Raw genomic sequence first — 17,270 nt, forward strand, 5'->3', positions numbered from 1 at the left:
AGCTTTAGCACAGAGTGATCTGATATTTAAAAGAGCTACTTTAAGTGGCTTGGAGGCCAAAAGATTTTCAGTCTGAGGTTCCTTTAGGCAGGGGATCACTCTGAGGTTTGAATTAGGACCGCTGTATTTCATATTTCTGGTTTTTGTAAATTTTCTTGTAGTGATCCGGACAGGTAATGTCCTGTTCTGCAGACACATTCTGGATGGAGACGGGTGTAAAGATAATATCTGGTCCCCGGCCTCAGACCTCAGAGACGCAGAGTGATGGATCCTCTGGAAAGTCAGGGGCAGATTGCTTAAATGAAGTGAGGTCTGCTACGTGAGTACTAAGGAGAGACGTGCCGAGGCGAACCTGTTGATTCATTCCATCTGTAAATTTAAGAAACTCTGGTCCGGAAAACATTTCTTCATTGGTATCCATTGAATCCTGTGAATGATTGGAGGAGCAGAGAGGGAGGGGGAAGGAGCGAGGGAAGCAGTCGCTCCGTCTCCAGTCGATTTATCAGCTTGTTTTGGAATATGTGCTCCTGATCCGGGGAGCGTTCCATCCTAGGCAGACATCCTTGAGCCTGTTCTTCTGACGCGATGATCCTGTTGCTGTCCTTGTTGATAAAATAAAAAAGGTTTGCAGTGAGTAGCTTTTCCCATGTTTATTAAGATTGCGTCCTCCTCTTCCAAAAAGGTGAAAGCATTGCCAATAGATCCAGAGGTTATCGATGAAGGTCACTGAGCTGGTAGAGCAGGTTATAATCAGCCATTTGTTGATCGTGAGCAGCCTGGAGTGTTTTTCGTCTCCCCATTGAGGTGATGGAATTGGACCACTGAGAAATAACTTCATTCTCAGTTTTCCCATAGTGTCCAGAAGAATATTAAAGTCCTTTTTCAGAATCTCAGACTTTTGCTTTGCCAGATCGTTGGCTCCAACATGCACAACTAAAGTCTGAATATCTGGCTGATCAGTGGTTAGAGAGAGCAGTTTGTTGGTTAAATCAGATACAGTGTCACCAGGAAAATACATCACTCTTGTTTTCCTTGGATTGGAAACATCACTGATTCCCTTTACTGCCTCATCTCCAACAACAAGCACTTTTGGGTTACCTTTAGTTTTCCTGGTGGTCGCTTTGTCCTTTGGAGCTTTGGGGGATGGATGTGTTGGTCTTGCCTCACTGTTGATGTTTGAAGGCGAAGTTTCACTCAGAGGCTCAGGCTGGAGTGCAGAAAATCTGTTTTTCAGTGGGATTCCCACAGAGTCAGAATGTTTTGAGGCTCTTGCTGGTTGCTTTGTCCGTGGGAGCGGGGTCAACGGGGTCAGCAGGGTCGGTGGAGGCGTTTTGGTTGCAGCTGCTTGTTTGTCTTTCTTTGGCGGAGCAGGTGTTGAAGTTGAAGGTGGGTTTCGGCTCAGAGCCGGCCACGCTGATTCGTCCAGGTGCGGGGTTCTCCCTGATAATCGTCTCATCGGATCCACAGTGCCAGACTCCCGTTTCGGCTTGGCACCCAGAGCATTCCAGGGTGAGCTGCTCGGTGCAGGGCTCCCGACCTCTCCATTGATTTGAGGAAGAGTTGTCTCATTTCCACAAGTAGCGTTGATCTCAAAGTTCACCTCCAGCAGTTTGATCTTCATTTCTATAAACTGAAGTCGTTGTAAAATACTGCTCATGTCCTTGGGGTCAGCCGGAGGCATTTTGCCCTGGTTTAACTTGGAGGTAAAGAAAAGTAGGTAAAAATAAAAATAAAAGTAAGAAAATCCCCCAGTCCTTAGGTTAGTAGTAATCCAGTTAAAATGTCAATAATGTAAATATAACTATAAAAACTGTCGCTTTAAAAAGTAATTCGCAGGCAGAGTTATCAGGAAGGACGAGAGGGAGCAGGATAAGCTGTTCCTCCATCGGCAGTCATCTGATCAAACGGAAAATAAACATAAAACTAAACTATAATCCTTAACATCACCACACTACTGCAGCTGAAACCACACATTGTTCTAATGCAGATTATTCCTAAAGCTCCTATATAATCATTGATCATGATGTTAGTGTGGTGAGCAGAGTGAGGACAGTCTCTGGTTAAAACCAGGATCAGCTGAGGAGGTTCTGCTGATCCAGGTTGAAATTTCATTTCAATCATCAACCTGAATTTAAAGTCAGAGTCAGATCAAGAGCAGAGAGGACAAATGCAAACAGAAGCTGGGAGTCTGGATCATATTGAATGTTTTGAAACCTGAAAACACACAGAAATCACAAGGAGCCAGAGCAGACCAAAAACAGGAACCAGGAGCAAAAATAAGCAGAATATCAAAAGGCAAGTAACCAGGATATGATGGGATTTAAGAGAAGGGAACAGCAATAAGTGTGAGCAGGAGAAGAGAATAAATACTGTGAGGGTGAATGCTGGAACAAAAGACCTGGGCTGATTAACAGGTTGGAGGAAAGAGAGAGAGAAAATGGCACAGGGGGCAAAGAAGAGAACACAACAGGGAAACTAGAAAAAAAAACAAGATACCACATTGTAACTGGACCTAAGAAACATAAAATAGCAAGAACAAATTAAAGTAAAAATAGAAACAAGACTAATCTAATTAAAGAAAGGGACGAAGGACTGCAGAATAACCAAACCTCAAATTCAACTCAAACCAACCCAGGTCATAACTGCTGAACAAGGAAACACGATGAATCCAGCTGAAATAGCTCCTGTCCAGCCACTCAAAGACAAACCTCCAAACATTGTAAGTGAGTTGAGCCGGTTTCCTGTCATACAATCGGTCAAACATCCCAAACTTTTTCAGGATGTCCAAACTGCTTTACCAGATCCTGACCCGGCCCAAAGACCAGCTGCCACCACTCATGTGCGCCTAGTACAAAAAAGGTGCAAAAAATCAAAAGATGACAAAACTTAACACACTCATAAGATGGAGCAAATATTCACACCCCTTTATTAAATCATGAACTAACTGTGATTAAACCACATGTTTTTAGGAATCTGAGCTAATTTTCCCAGTGAATCCAGACCTGATTATTATCTGACCTGCAGATACAATAAATTATTTTAATAGAACCTCTCTGATGGATGATGGTTTATTTTTGGTCTAAGAATAAAATGTTTTTGTAAGGATCATGTAATCACATCCTGGAAAGTCCTTCAGAGTTTATCTTTGCTCTAAAGTTATGAAAACCCGAAACCTCTCCCTTTTTAACAGAGATCAATAACCAAACACTCTGATCTTTGCTTAATCTGCCAGTTTGACAAATATAAATGAACATCGCTTCAAAATGTGTGTATTTTATTACTTCTGAGTGGGAAAGTGTTTCTGAAATGGAGCAGGAAATACATTTCATAACAGCTGATTTGCATGTGATCAAGACAAGAAGGCAGCGGTCAACACACACACACCCAGTGGTGTGTTCACACACACTCTGCAGAACTTTGTGTTCATCAGGAGGTCGATTGTTTCAGGTTTGAGCTAAAACAGAAGCAGCAGCACTTCCTCTACAGGAGAAAACACACGAGGTCATGAGGTCAAGCTTTGTGACAGTAAATAAAACACATGAATAATCTCTTGGTTTGCCAAATTATAATAAAACATGATATTTATGTTATGAACAATGAAATAATTTTAGCTTGGATTGGCTCTGAACACATCATAAATCACTGATTCATTATAAAAACTTTGACTAGACTCAGAGTAGACTTATGGAAATATACATGATGAAGTATTTAAATTCAGCATTTCACTGAAAAAGTAATTAAAATGTAGATACAGGGATAAAGATTAGCATGCTAACCCCTCAGGTTTCCCATCAGCCACTTGGGTTTCAGGATGACCAACATTTTTAAACATGGCTGCTAATTTTGAGTCTTTAAACCAGATATGGACATTAAATGTTCCCTGTTAGAGATTCAGGTTTAACTTATGGATCTTTGTCAGTAAATTTGATTTAATTATTGGGGAATAATAAAAAAAATTGTCAAGGAATAAACTAAAAATTAGGTTTTTGGAGGTGAAATTATTAATTGTTGAATAAAAATGGAAAATTAATCATGTAGGATTAATTGATTATTTTATTGTGAAATTTGAAACTGTTACAATTTTACAGAATATCCTTATAAAATCAAAAAGTAACTTATTTTAATTTGATCATTTTAGAAACAAAACTTATTTTTAAAGGAATAACATTAAGAGACTGGTGTTTTTAGAATTTGTTATATTTAATGAATAATTATTGGGTATAGCCAGTGAAAACCACTAATTTATTTAACATTTTTACAGATTGATTGAATTAATCTAAAGATGATTGTCTTAGAATCAATAACGATTAATTGATCAGTGGCAACTCTCTTAAAAATAGTTTTCTCCTGTATAAAGAGAGCTAACCATCTTTTCATAAATGAAGGAATTTAGAAAAAAACACATTACATTTGTACTTTCACTTTGTGTAAAGAGTATTAAATACTAATTGAATTCATATAAAACATGCAGTTTTTTCATGTTATTGAACGTAGGCAGCCTTCAAAATGAGCGGTCCTTATTTTTCTGTGATGCTTCCAGTCTCTGCGTTGTCCTGTTTCCCCTTGATTGTTCCCAGGTGTTTCTCGTTTCTGTGATTACCATCTGTGTATTTAATCCCACGGTTGTCCTTTGTTCCTCATCGGTCCTCATCGTTCTTCACGTCATTTTGTCAAGCCTGTTCTTCTGTCCACCAGGATGAACAGTTGCTACCGGCGTTGAGCCCTGGCTTCAGCTCAGCCATGCTGCCTGTTTTTGTGTTTCCACTTGGACTATTTTTACTATTAAAACCATCATTTAACTATATCCTGGGTTTTCTGCCTGCTGCTTCACCACCAGTATACCAGCATCTCTTGATAGAGTGAAGCTATGACAAGAAAACAAACTGAAAAACATGTGGATCCTGGAAATCCTGGAATATCCGGAATAATCCTGGAATAATCCCATCTTCCATCTTTAAAGGACTGGAAGAAGAAAAAGTTTCCAAGGACTCAATCAGAATCGTTTCAACAAGAAATAGATTGTAGAGACTGAACTATCTGTTCAACAGTGAGAGAGTTTCTCTGACAGGAGGAAAAAAACTTTAGACTCAAATCAGCTCAGAAACACTGAGGAACCAGAACCCAAATCCAGGAATCAGAGGTTCAGTGAATGTGGTGTTGAAGGTGTGGAGGAGGATCAGTGAGTCAGAGGAGACTCTGTAGAAGGACAGAATGCCAGCAGGACAGTCCACATACACTGCTACTCTGTTAGAGTCAGAGGAGGAGGAGAGACGAGTTTCTTATATTGTGCCAGACAAAGTAACCATGACGATCAGAGCATCTCAGATTCCAGGAATGATCATTATATCCAAACCAACAGTCTGCACTGTCTACTTTCCTCCTGATTCTTCTGTAACTCACTGATATATCAACATCTCCTCTCCACTCAACCTCCCAGTAACAGCGACCAGTCAGACCAGTTCTACACAGCAGCTGAAGATCATCAAATCTGTCTGGATGATCAGGATATGACTGAAACTCCTCCACACGTGTCACCTTCCTGTTGTCTTCAGACAGTTTGAGTTTTCTGTTCACTGTGTTTGTGTCGATGGTGAGTTGACAGGAATCTGATGGAGAACAAACACAATCCAGCTGCAGTTATTGATCATTTATTGACACTTTGACTCCTGAATGAGTGATGTGACAGTTTGAAGATGGTTGAATGTGAGCTGCTTTGTTGTCATGAATCAGATGAAAAACACACTTACATTTCCTCAGACCTGGAGTCAAGAATCGGCCTCCAGCAGGCTCCACCCTGAAAGGAGGAGGGGGGTCAGACCATCAGTCTCTTTCAGCAGCAAACATGGACATTACATGTCTCTCAGACACACATTGTCCTCCACTGAGACAGGAACAGTCCAACATCTGGATTGCAAACTGCAGTGGATGTAGGAAGGACAGTTGGTGCTGCAGCACAACTCATTTCTCCAAACACAGGAAAAGCTCCAACAGAGAGGAGAAAGGAAATCCCTCAGTAACAACCTGAAGAAACTCACTGAAGCCTAAAAGGACATCAGGAAACTAAGGAAACATTTCTGGAAGCTCCACCTGATTTAATAATCAGCATTAAAATACAATCAATCTAACTCTGATCAACACCTGGATACCTGATCCATCCACACTCCCACACACAGATGAAGGAATGAAACACTAAACAGCCCTGCTGCTGAAAACCTGCTGTGGCCTCACTGTAATATCCAGAAATACAAACATTACAAAGGAGAAGCTGCATCACATTCAACAAAGATTCAACAAGAATCAAAGATTTGATCTCTGAGCTCAGACTCACAAACCAGGGAGAGGCTTCCATCATCACACACCTCTGACAAACACCTCCAACCTTTCAGCACTTCCTCTACCAACCAGCACCACCAGGTGGCGCTGCACACACTTACAATGAGCCCAAGAAGAAGCAGCATCCTGAATCCAGCAGCTGCAGTAATGGCTTGTGAAAGTGTCCAAGGAGCATCTGGAACCAGAACCAGCAGATCCAACAGTCCAGAGAGTCTTTGTTTGCATCTTTCCTCTCAGATTTCCAAGCTGCTCTGATAGGAAATGACATCATCACTCTACTGATGATGTCATGCTCTGATGTCACTGACCAGGAGCTGCTGGACTTCTACATTTCCAGCATGGAGGACAGAGAAGATCTCAGCTCTGATGAGGAGCTGGCCTGCCTTCACACTGATTGAGGGTCAAAGAAATATTTCCAGATGAAGTCAGACTAAAATGTTGGATTGTCCTGCTGTTGCAATCAGAGGCCAAGAAGAAGCTTCAAGTTCTTCTCCTGTTCAGCTCCACGTTCCTGTCAGAGACTTCAGCTCCTCATGAGGAGAACAACTAAAGCCTGGAACAGACTGACACCAACATCCTGACATCTCATCCCTGAACAAAGCTTTGCAGCATCAAGGTGACTCTTAGCGCCATATATGGACAGATTTCCTCTAAAGGGGGCGGAGCCTGGATTGGAGGAACCAGCAGCAGCTTCCAGGAACAAACCTTGGGAACCTCTGGAGGAGAACATGGAGATGAGATTCCTGCTTTAATCAGTGGATTCATTGATAGAAAACATGAAATGTCTGAGAGCTGCAGCTCCATTTTCACAGATCTGCTGGAACATCAGATAGAAATGAAGAATTTCATCATTTCACATCAATCTGTTCATCTTCCACAGATACAACTGAATTATTGAGCTGAACTGGTTCCAAAGGTCTGGATGGTAAAAACATCCATTGTTTTTCTGTCTCATAGTTTCCAGAAAGAGTTGAAATGTTTCAGCAGCTTTTATCCAGCAGCTCAGTAAAGATCTCTCCTCTTTCCAACCTGATTTAGTCCATGAAGCAGAACATCTCTGCTGCTGCAGCAAAGGAGGAAACTTCTCCAGCTCTCAACTTCTACACTCTGACTGCTTGGAAACAGATCAGGGAGGAACAGCCTTTTCTCCAGGCTGCTCCTCCTGACTCTAGCGCCACCTAGTTGAGGACAAACTACCATACAAATAAAAAAACCTAAACTCTGCCTCAAACAGTTTGCTTCATGTTTTTGTATTTTTGGTTTCATTAAGTCCTGAAAGTTGTGAATCTTGTTTCACTTTTTGAGAACTTTTCCACATCCATCTGACCATTTTCTGATCTTTCCTCATTTGGGCTGATTGGTCTAGATCTCCATGAAATATTCTTTTAAAGTCCAAATTGTTTCCCTGCTGTGTCTCTACAATTACATATCATATCTTTTATATGATATCATTAATCTGCATATTTTTAACTTATTTTTAAATCAGCCAATCAGCTTCTTGTATTTCCTCAGTAGATCATCAGTGGAAGCCCCGCCCAGCCCATGATGCTCCTGGTTTGTGAAGACAGAGAGACAAACTGAACTCTGATAGGAAACAGTTTCAACTGATTTTCTCTCTCCAACCTCTTGGTTCCACATGGAGCTATATTTGGCCCCCTGCTGCTCTGAATACCATGTTATTGTGGTTCCAGTAGAGGGTTGGTTTCCCAGCTTCATTCAGAACCATGTGAAAGATTCTTATAGTTTAAATGAGCTGCTGTTTGAAAAGTTACACAACCAAAATGACCAGAGATAATTTGAGTTATTAAACTGTAATAAGAGATAAAATGGGGTTCAAAATGTTATCCATTCATTTATAAATGATATGACTGTATACCAGCTTCAAACTAAATGTTTTCCAGCAAACAATGTTTAAGGAATCATCAAATGTTTGTGTTACTTTCCAGTCAACAATTCTTCGACTTATGAAGAATAGGTCATATTTTTCAAAACTTTATTCTATAGTTGGGACTCTGACCTTGAAGAACTGAATACAGGCAATAAGGAGGCTGGCAAGAGAAATATTACTACATTAATCCAGTGTCAGTTTTAACAGAAAGAGTCATTGAAAATCTAGTCTGAATATCAGCATCAGAGCCGGTGGTAGGGAAAACACCAGCTTCAACAAAAGCAGAGAGAATCTCAGATTATATCTTTCCATTTTTAACTGGTTGGATTCAGAAATGGAACTGAGCAGTGACTGACAAAAACTGTTCCTTTGAGCAACAAGTTAACTATTCAGCTTCAAACTAAATGTTTCCCAGCAGACTGACTAAAGACATTTCTCCTCTCCTCCTCCTCTATCAGACCTTCTCTGCTCCTGCAGCAGGTTCCTCCATACCTGAGAGCTTCCAGTCTCCAGTGTGGATCCTTCAGTCCAGCCAACAGCAGCTTCACTCCTGAGTCTCCTGGATGATTGTAGCTCAGGTCCAACTCTTTCAGATGGGAGGGGTTGGAGGTCAGAGCTGAGGCCAGAGAAGCACAGCTTCTCTGAGACCAAACAGCCTGATAAGCTGCAGACACACAATTCATCACATAATGAGAAAATCAGAAACATTGAGGTAGAAACCAAGGTCTGAACTGGTCAAGACAGAAAACATTCAAGAAACTGTGTCTAAACTGTGAATATGAAATAGTAATAACACATTCTGTACATCAAAACAAACATTTGTCACTTTTAAAATGGATGAGAAAGTCTAATGACTGCTCGAAAAGGATGTGCAATAAAACTCCTCTGTGCACCTAGGATGCTACATTTTGTCAAGTCAGACATCCTCAGTCTGTGAAAGTGTGACCCTGACATTACTAAATATTTTTTTGTCTTTCAGCCTGCAATAAATAAAAACAAAATTTCTGTGTTGAGATTTGGCATGGTTAGCAACATCAGAGTCAGAGCAGCTTCACTCCTGAGTCTCCTGGATGATTGTAGCTCAGGATGATTGTAGCTCAATAAATTATAACAATTTATTGTTAAAATGACATTACCATCAAATATGAATTCAGGTAATGAACAGAAATCTGGTTTCAGCAGGATTGAGAACATTTTACCTGAGAGTTTCCAGGTTGCAGTTTGGACTTCAGTCCAGCAGAGAGAAGCTTCACTCCTGAATCCTGCAGGTTGTTGTTACTCAGGTCCAGTTCTCTGAGACTGGAGGACTGGGAGCTGAGAACTGAGGACAGAGCTTCACAGCTTCTCTCTGAGAGGTTACAGCCACTCAGTCTGAGGAGACAGGGAAGGAAATATGTTATTAATACAAGCCTTCTGTTTCCAGTCAACAATGTTTTTTGTTGATTTGAAAGAACAATTTTATTTTACATATTTCCATTTGTTCTGAACTGTTTAATTTTATAGTTTATATCCATGCAGAAGGAAGTCGTTTCTTTTTTACAGAAACCCCTAATGTTTAAGAAATCATCAAATGTTTGTGTACTTTCCAGTCAACAATATTCTTCTTGGATTACTGAAGAATAGGTCATATTTTTCAAAACTTTATTCTATAGTTGGGACTCTGACCTTGAAGAACTGAACTACAGGCAATAAGGAGGCTGGCAAGAGAAATATTACTACATTATCCAGTGTCAGTTTTAACAGAAAGAGTCCATTGAAAAATCTAGTCTGAATATCAGCATCAGAGCTGGTTTGAGGGAAAACACCAGCTCAACAAAAGCAGAGAGAATCTCAGATTATATCTTTCCATTTTTAACTGGTCGGATTCAGAGATGGAAAACTGAGCAGTGACTGACAAAAACTGTTCCTTTGAGCAACAAGTTAACTATTCAGCTTCATACTAAATGTTCCCAGCAGACTGAATAAAGACATTCTCCCTCTTCCCTCTATCAGACCTTCTCTGCTCCTGCAGCAGGTTCTCCATACCTGAGAGCTTCCAGTCTCCAGTGTGGATCCTTCAGTCCAGCCGACAGCAGCTTCACTCCTGAGTCTCTGGATGATTGTAGCTCAGGTCCACTCTTTCAGATGGGAGGGGTTGGTCAGAGCTGAGGCCAGAGAAGCACAGCCTTCCTCTGAGACCAAACAGCCTGATAAGCTGCAGACACACAATTCATCACATGATGAGAAAATGAGAACATGGAGGTAGAAACCAAGGTCTGAACGGACGGATGGATGGATGGACGGACGGACGGACGGACGGACGGACGGACGGACGGACGGACGGACGGACGGACGGATGGATGGATGGATGGATGGATGGATGGATGGATGGATGGATGGATGGATGGATGGATGGATTGCCCAGAGTTACCTGAGAGTTTCCAGGTTGCAGTTTGGACTCTTCAGTCCAGCAGAGAGAAGCTTCACTCCTGAATCCTGCAGGTTGTTTGTTACTCAGGTCCAGTTCTCTGAGACTGGAGGACTGGGAGCTGAGAACTGAGGACAGAGCTTCACAGCTTCTATCTGAGAGGTTACAGCCATTCAGTCTGAGGAGACAGGGAGGAAAATATGTTATTAATCCATCAAAATCTTTAAAATATGTTATTAATCCAAAAATCTTTATTCCAATCAACAATGTTCCTCTTTACTGATTTAATGAACTGTTTTATATATAATCATGTTGCCTTTTGTTGTGAACTGGTTCAGTCTATATTTGGGTCTCCAGCCATGAAGGACTGAACTAAAGGCAGCAAGGAGGCTGGCAAAGAAATATTAAATTCCTCTATGAACTAAATGAATCCATGTCAGTTTAACAGAAAGAGTCCAATGAAGCCTGAGAATCAAGGCTGGGCTGAAGATCAGCATCAGGCTCAGTTTGAGGATCAGCATCAGAGCTGGTTTGAGGGAAAACAGCAGCTTGAATCAAAGCAGAGCAAATCTCCAGTTTCATCTTTACATGTTTTAACTGTTGGATACAGAGATGGAAAACTGAGCAGAAACTGACAAAAAATTATTTGAACAAGAATCAAATTGTTTTATAAAAGGATTGTGTAAAGAAACTGCTCCAATTTAAACTCATGTTTAGAAAAAAACATTGAGAAAACCAATATAGGGGGAAATACCCATCTAACAGTAAGACATCTATTATCATTTTCTTCTATTATTGAAAAAACTTTGCATCATAACTGATAGAATATAATGGACAGAAATCTGGTTTCACTAGGATTGAGAACATTTTACCTGAGAGTTTCCAGGTTGCAATTTGGACTCTTCAGTCCAGCAGAGAGCTTCACTCCTGAATCCTGCAGGTCGTTGTTACTCAGGTCCAGTTCTCTGAGACTGGAGGACTGGGAGCTGAGAACTGAGGACAGAGCTTCACAGCTTCTCTCTGAGAGGTTACAGCCACTCAATCTGAGGAGACAGGGAGGAAAATATGTTATTATACAATTCTACAAAAATTTATATTTTTCAAGGTTTTTCTTGGACAGAGAAGGATCAATCTCATTTTACACATGTTTATGATGCCTTTTGTTGCGAAATGGTTCATTTTATAGTTTAGTCCTCCATCCTTAAAGTTTATAACTACAGGAAACAAGAAGTCTGGAAAGAGAATGATAAAATTCCACAATTAACAAAATTACTACAATTTAAATTTTAACATAAAGAGGACGAGTTTGCTGCTTTAATATGTATCACTATGTCAGCTGCTGAAGGGAGTCTGTGTCTCCTTCACACATCACCTCCAGTGAGAAACTTTGAGGAGACAATGCAACAATATATAAGCTGAAAAATTAACATATATGTTTACCTCATCATTAGTATATTTCTATCAAAGATAACTGCATTAACAATCTGTGTCCTTACAGAGTTTTGTTGGAGGCTTTAACCACTGGCAGCAGCCTCAGAAGAACCTCCTCTGAAGCAGAGTATTTCTTCAGGTCAAACACATCCAGATCTTTTCCTGATGACACTAAGATGAAACCCAGAGCTGACCACTGAGCAGGAGACAGTTTATCTGTGGAGAGACTTCCTGAACTCAGAGACTGTTGGATCTCCTCCACTAGAGAACGATCATTCAGTTCATTCAGACAGTGGAACAGATTGATGCTTTTCTCTGCAGACACATTCTCACTGATCTTCTTCTTGATGTACTGCACTATTTCCTGATTGGTCTGTGATCTACTTCCTGTCTGTGTCACCAGACCTTGTAGGAGTCTCTGATTGGTCTGCAGTGAAAGTCCCAGGAGGAAGCGAAGGAACAAGTCCAGGTGTCCATTTGGACTCTGTAAGGCCTGGTCAACAGCTCTCTGGTGGAGAGAAATTATTTTACGTTTATTAAATAGTGAAGATTTCTTAGATGTTGATGTTTCTTTCACCAGGTTGACACCAGAGTTGATGAAGGTCAGATGAACATGAAGAGCAGCCAGAAACTCCTGAACACTCAGATGGACGAAGCAGAACACCTTGTCCTGGTACAGACCTCTCTCCTCTTTAAAGATCTGTGTGAACACTCCTGAGTACACTGAGGCTGCTCTGATATCGATGCCACACTCTGTCAGGTCTGATTCATAGAAGATCAGGTTTCCTTTCTGCAGCTGATCAAAAGCCAGTTTTCCCAGAGACTTGATCATCTTCCTGCTCTCTGGACTCCAGTGTGGATCTGTTTCAGCTCCTCCATCATACTTGACCTTCTTCACTTTGGTCTGAACCACCAGGAAGTGGATGTACATCTCAGTCAGGGTTCTGGGCAGCTCTCCTCCCTCTCTGGTCTCCAACACATCCTCCAGAACTGTAGCAGTGATCCAGCAGAAGACTGGTATGTGACACATGATGTGGAGGCTTCGTGATGTCTTCATGTGGGAGATGATCCTGCAGGCCTGTTTCTCATCTCTGAATCTCTTCCTGAAGTACTCCTTCTTCTGAGGGTCATTGAACCCTCTGACCTCTGTCACCATGCCAACACACTGAGGAGGGATCTGATTGGCTGCTGCAGGTCGTGTGGTTATCCAGAGGAGAGCAGAGGAAGCAGTTTCCCCCTGATGAGGTTTGTCAGCAGAACATCCACTGAGGTGGACTCTGTAGCATCAGTCAGGATCTCCTTGTTGTGGAAGTCCAGTGGAAGTCGACTCTCATCCAAGCCATCAAAGATGAACAGAACCTGGAAGTGTTCAAAGCTGCAGATTTCTTTGGTTTCACTAAAGAAATGATGAACAAGTTCCACCAAGCTGAACTTTTTCTCTTTCAGCACATTCAGCTCTCTGAAGGTGAATGGAAATATGAACTGGACATTCTGGTGGGCTTTGTCTTCAGCCCAGTCCAGAGTGAACTTCTGTGTTAGGACTGTTTTCCCAATGCCAGCCACTCCCTTTGTCATCACTATTTTGATTGGTTGATCTCTTCCAGGTGGGACTTTAAAGATGTCTTCTTGTCTGATTGTTGTTTCTGGTCTGTGTGGTTTCCTGGATGCTGTTTCAATCTGTCTGACCTCATGTTCATCATTGACCTCTCCAGTCCCTCCCTCTGTGATGTAGAGCTCTGTGTAGATCTGGTTCAGAAGGGTTGGACTTCCTGCTTTAGCAATCCCCTCAAACACAGACTGGAACTTCTTCTTCAGACCAGATTTAAGTTGATGTTGACAAACGGCAGCAAGATGGTCTAAATACACATGAAAAGTAAAATCAGTAACTAAAGAAAATCATTTTCTGAAGCTGATTAGAATAAATGTGACCATGTTTCTTAAGACATTAATAATTATGTAATTTATCCATCATGTCATATCTTTGTAGAAATCGTCTTACTGCTTTGCAGACGGTTAGCCAGCTCCTCCTGTTTCATCATCCTCAAGAAGCTCATTGTGATCTTCATCAGTGCCTCTCTAATGCTATTCCTCTGCTATTCATCCTCACATTCTGACACATCATCAAGTTTTCTTGGGCTCTCTGAGCATTCTGGGTCATCTGGACTTAGAACCTTATGGATCTGCTTCAGCTCATCCTTCACAAAAGTGATGATCTTGTTTTCTAGCGACTGGAATGAAATAATAGATGAACGACACATCAATGCAAGGATTGTGTTTACGGAATATTTTCTGTATTTGACCAGATTTCTTTTTAAATGAAGGAAAAATTCTAAGCCCATGCGTCAGTGTGACAGGTTACAATTCACGCCGTTGGCTGATGCTGATGCACAGACATTATAAACTTTTTGCACAAAATACATTATAGAGGCATCTAAATTCAATCAATTAAAACAATCCTTTTTGAATATCTCATGGACTGAACTAAATGAATCTTGGTACCTGGAGATTACTGCACATTGAAGAATTATGGACAGGATGCTTTGGAGATTCAGTTCATTCCAACCTTTGGTTGAAATATCATTTTTATTTCTAATCTCTAATTCATAGAATAGAGAAAAGTAAAGCAAATGCCATCATGTAATACTGGATTTATAGTCGAAACAGATGAGCTGACAGTTTGTCTTGAGGAAATTTTAGGTTAATCCAAGTATAAAAATTTCAGTGAGTTCTTTATTATATAATTAATGGGCACGAAGTTCAGCCACTGCTGATATGTGAACTTAAAACACCATGCAGTTTTAACAAATGTTAAAACTGCATGGTTTTAACATTTGATCTTTGTGTAAGGCTCAGGAGGAGTGCAGGATATTTCACAGTTGTACATCTGTCAGTTTCGGAGAAGAAAAACCACAGAAAAATATCTTAGTAAAAGCATGCACCCTGACTATGCACTATGACAAAAGATTAAAAAGAGCTTGTGTGGTTCAAAAAATCCTGGCTCTCAAGACAGCAGGAGGATGAAAAAAAGATAAAAGAGAAGTTGCACTACTTACTCAAATGGTAGACCAAATAAAAGTATAATATACTTTGTTTAATTGAGTCTCAGGCCTCAAATGAAAGATAACATGGTTGGTTCAGAGAGATCCCTGGCTAACTTACCAGCACAGACTTATCTGTAGATGCAGACCAGGAACACAGTTGTGAGGAACTGTGTGTTCAGACCTTCACTGGGTGAAGTGCTTGTAATTTATATGCAGTTGCTTATTTCTTTTTACTCTACGTCATTGGGGCAACAGTAAGTGATTCTTGTCCCTGCAGAGGAAAAGTTTGATGCATTCATCTGCTGTATGTGTGATGAGATCTCGATTCACAGTTCAATAGTTGAATATTAACTAATCCACAAAAAATTGCGCCTATGTAACCTATGTCAAGATCAATTATAATTTGATGGGTAAAATAGAATGTTACAGGGTTTCTTTTGATTCTGTAAGTCAAACTGACAAACTGCAAGAAAGTCTAGCGCTACCTTTACATCAGACTGAAAACATGGAGCCAAACACCAGATAGATATTGGACAGACTGACAGTCCTCTTATCCACAAAGTGCAGCATGAAGATGACTGTGAACAGAAAAGTAGTTGTTGTACATCTACACACCGTAAATATGGAGTCCAGATGTATTCGATCATGCTGGTCATATGGACCACTGGGAAACTCTGAGAACTGCTGGTCCACTCTGTGGAGGAACAAGGAACAATTAGGAAGTCAGAAAATATTTATCCAGCAGTTTACACAGAGGAAATCATGAAGAATTTCACATTAAAAGTCCTTAAAGCAGAAAAGCAAATAATTGTATGAACTCATTACAAAGAAGTTAGAAAGAGAAAATGAACAATAAGGATGAGGACCATTAACACCAGAATTACCCAGGAGACATTTTTAAAAGTTGGTGCTGAACTTGGACTCAAACAGTCCACACTATCTGCAGATCTGATGCTGATGGAGACCGTTTCTGAGAGCTTGGGACAGTGGAAGTGAAGGCTCGGTCCACACAGGTCTTCAGGACAGTGTGGGACATCCATCAGGTTCTGATGACTAGATCTGAGGTGATGTGGACATGGAGGAGGTCTGAAATATGTGGGTGTCCATGTGGGATCCTCTCCTGGATGTTATAGTAAGGATTTTAAAATGGATCCTGTAGATCCCTGGAATCCAGTGAGCTCACATTGTATCTGTCCACATAGACAATCAAAAGTGTGGACAGATATAATGTTCAGACATTATATCACTCCAAATATTACCATGAAGTGATATCTGGATGTGAGCAGTGAACCAGGTGATCTAAGTAGTTGTAAAGATTTAATGTTCCTGCTGATCCCATTAAGAACCAGCAGAACCTCTGATGGTCCACATCAGCTCAGTTTGGTTGAGTTCCAGCAGATCTCACCAACCACATCATGAAGCTTTCCTTCCCTGCTGAACTGCTCTCACAATGCACACAGGAACCAAGTCCTGATGGACCAGAATGGCTTTACCAGGTATTTCCCAGTGGGTTATGAAAATATGTTCCACTGTAAAGCCCCTATATTGCACTGCACAGCTAAACCAGGGTTGACCCATGTCGGCCTGGCTTCAAAGTAGGTCAGAGCGTTTTTGCATTAGAACGTCCAACCTGGTCCCACCCACCTCCTTAGAACCACAAGAGCTTTGGTTCTAATTGGGCCGGGCAAGTGGGACTGCTTTAGATTCAGTAGCTGATTGATTTGGAGTCAGCCGTTCATTGGTTCTAGCTGGCTCTCACTAAACTTTTCTTACTGCATTATGTAAAGAGTGCTCTTTTTAGTATCTTTATTATTGTTGGATTCCTCCCAATATTCTGCTGTTACCTGGTCTCATGGTGAGGTCAATTTTTTCCTCAGCTTAGATGGTGATGAACAAGTACAGAATGAGCTAGATGTGTCAACGGGGAATAAGAAAGTTTTCCACCACATCTATGAGGAAATGGCTTCGGCCAGCTACATCAGAAGTTCCAAACAGTGTAGAGAGAAGTTGAATAAGCTGAATTTTGATTACCGGGCAATTAAGGACAACAACTGTTGGAGTGGAACAGGTTGGAAAGACTGGCGGTGGTACAATAAGATGGAAGCCATCTATTTGGCATCAGTTGTCAAGTAGCGGCAGGGAAAGTTCCCTCGATTTGGCTACCATCTTA

General features: G+C 41.0%; 1 pseudogene; it reads right to left on the reverse strand.

The window, feature by feature from the left end:
- Positions 1–5,120: 5,120 nt before the first annotated feature.
- The window catches only part of LOC129379562 (NLR family CARD domain-containing protein 3-like), a 252,629-nt pseudogene continuing 240,479 nt past the window's right edge, over positions 5,121–17,270 (reverse strand).

This window comes from Poeciliopsis prolifica, unplaced genomic scaffold (genome assembly GCF_027474105.1).
Source record: "Poeciliopsis prolifica strain line A6 unplaced genomic scaffold, Auburn_PproV2 SCAFFOLD059, whole genome shotgun sequence".
Lineage (NCBI taxonomy): Eukaryota > Metazoa > Chordata > Actinopteri > Cyprinodontiformes > Poeciliidae > Poeciliopsis > Poeciliopsis prolifica.